Genomic DNA, 2624 nt, shown 5'->3' with positions numbered 1-2624 from the left:
ACATATTTTAAGAATCTATTTTAAATTACTTGTATTCTTTGTGTGTGTATGTGTGTAAGCAAGTGCGCATGTGCGTGCGCACACACTAGAAATTAAACTTGGGTTGTTTTGGTCTGTTGAACGTTAGGCAAACACTCTATAACCGAACTATATCACATAGCAGAATACAGTAGTAGGAGTTGCTACAGTACCTTATTACATTATATAATTGTTAATTAGTGTCATTTTTTTACTGAGTTAAATTAAATACAGAAATCTTACCTCTATTTATGTCATTTTACTCTCTACACCTTATAATACTTGTTTATAATGTTTCCTTACAAATGTTTACAGTCATGTCAGACATTCCTGTGTTTCTTCAGCCATCAAACACCCTTTAGAAACCCACAGAAGAAAATTTTATGTCACGTACCAGTATTTTGTCATATTATCTTGTTTCAAGGGTCTCGTTTTCTTTCTGTTTAGAGAATTCCCTAACTAATGACTTCAGAATAGGCCACTGGACAATTCCCTCGACTGTGCTCAGTTTGAGGAATGCCTTGTGCTCCCTTTTATTTCTGAAGGATATGTTCTCTGGATAGCACATTCTTTGGTGGCTGCTCTACTTTTTTATTTTCAAAGTTTGAAAAAGTGTGACACTCTCCTTTGTCCCAAGGGTTTTGATAAGGAATTCATTGTCATTCAAACAGATTTTCCTCCCCAGGAAGCTGTTGTATCAATTTCACCAGTTTTACCAGTTTTTTTTCTTTGTCTTTGATTTCATAAGTTTGACTGTAATGGGCCTTGTTGTGATTCCTTGCTGTTTGTCCAGCGTGGGCTTTGCTAGCTCTGGGCTTTTAGCTCTGTAGGCTTCTGTCTACTGCAAACTTTTGGAACATTTTCCATAGCCTGTCTTTGCAATTGTCGGTTGCTTTAGGTGCAATTATGAGGCGCAGGAAGCATAAAGAACAGAGTCCTCACTGTCAAGTCTGTTCAGTCTTTCTGCTCTCTGCCATGCGCAGTTTTCTTATACGTGTTTGATATGTAATATCTAGGTTTGTTAGAAGTTATCAATGCACGAAATAGAGAACTTTCTATTTTATCTTCCCTAAAGCTATATATATCTTACTATATTGCTTAACTATCTATAGCATATAGATAATTATACCCCACAATGTGTTGAAATAATTTTCTAATGCAATTAGGTGAGTGACTTTTGATGTTTTGTTTGAAAGGAGAGAGGCTTTATTCGTTAAAACACTAAGACCAATTAGATTTGTGCTACAAGAAAGTTCATATTCCTCTTGAGGAATATGGAAAGACTCTTGGGTATAAGTAGATGTATACGGTGAAGGCAGTATTACCTACTTTGTGACAGTTAACCACTGCTTTTTAGGCTGTGTGGTAGTGCATGCCTTTAATCCCAGCACGTAGGAGACAGACGCAGGTGGATCTCTAGAGTTGAGTTTAAGGGCAGACTAGTTTACATGGAAACTTCCATGCCAGTCTAGGGCTACATAGAGAGACCCTGACTTTAAGAAAAAAAAGAAACATGTCTCTTAATGGATTGGTCTAGAAAACATCATATTGAATGAGTTAACCTGGACCCAGAGAGACAATTATCATATGTACTCACTGATAAGTGGCTTTTAGACAGGAAGCACAGAAAACCAGCCGACAGTTCACAGTCCCAGAGAATCTAGACAACAATTAGGACCCCAAGAGAGACATACAAGGATCTAATCTACATGGGAAGTAGAAAAAGATCTCCTGAATAAATTGGGAGCATGGGGACCATGGGAGAGGATTGAATGGGAGGGGAGGGGAAGGAGGGGAACAGAGAAAAATGTATAGCTCAATAAAATTAACTAAAAAAAGAATTACATGGGTTTATGACTTTTTTCAGATCTGGAATGTTTTCTTTAGTTCTATCATTAATTACTACTTCAGTTCATTTGGAAATTGATACAATTGTGAGTCTGATTTATACTTTTAGACTCTTTGTGATTTTCAAGAGAGGGCATCTCTGTATAACAGTCTTGACTGTTCTAGAATTCATTTTATACACCTGGTTGGCCTTGAACTCACAGAGACCCACTGGCCTCTGCCTCCCAAGTGTTGGGATTAAAAGCTTGTGCTACTTCGCCAGGCTGCTTTTTGATTTTTATACTTACCATAATTATCATTTTACACACATTGCTATAGTTTGGATCTGACTATGTCCTAGAGAACCATGTTAATGACTTGGTTACCACTTAGGTTCTACTGCAAGGTAGTGGAAACCCCTATGAAGTGTGGCCTAATCGAAGGGTTTAAGTAATTGGACGTGGTGATAGTTTGAATGTAATTTCACCCATAAACTCACTGGGAGTGGCACTATTAGGAGGTGTGGCCTTGTTGGAGGAAGTGTGTCCTATGGGGGTGGGCTTTGAGATCTCCTTTGTTCAAACTATGCCTGTTGTGGACACAGACTCTTTCTGCTGGCTGGAAATCAGAATTTAGAACTCTCAGCTCCTTCAGCAGCATGTCTGCTTGTACACCTTCATGAAGATAATGGACTAAACCTCTGAAACTGTAAGCCACCCCAATTAGCTGTTTACCTTTATAAGGGTTGCCATGGTCATGGTGTTTCTCCACAGCAATAG

At 38.4% G+C, this 2624-nt stretch overlaps 1 pseudogene; it reads left to right on the top strand.

Moving 5' to 3' along the window:
* Positions 1–1257: 1257 nt before the first annotated feature.
* Positions 1258–1373, top strand: LOC113455993 (annotated as a pseudogene).
* Positions 1374–2624: the final 1251 nt, after the last annotated feature.

The sequence above is a fragment of the Microtus ochrogaster genome, chromosome 4, assembly GCF_000317375.1.
Source record: "Microtus ochrogaster isolate Prairie Vole_2 chromosome 4, MicOch1.0, whole genome shotgun sequence".
In the NCBI taxonomy this organism is placed as follows: domain Eukaryota; kingdom Metazoa; phylum Chordata; class Mammalia; order Rodentia; family Cricetidae; genus Microtus; species Microtus ochrogaster.
Note: the sequence above shows the minus strand (reverse complement) of the source record. Positions and strands in the feature narration are given on the sequence as shown.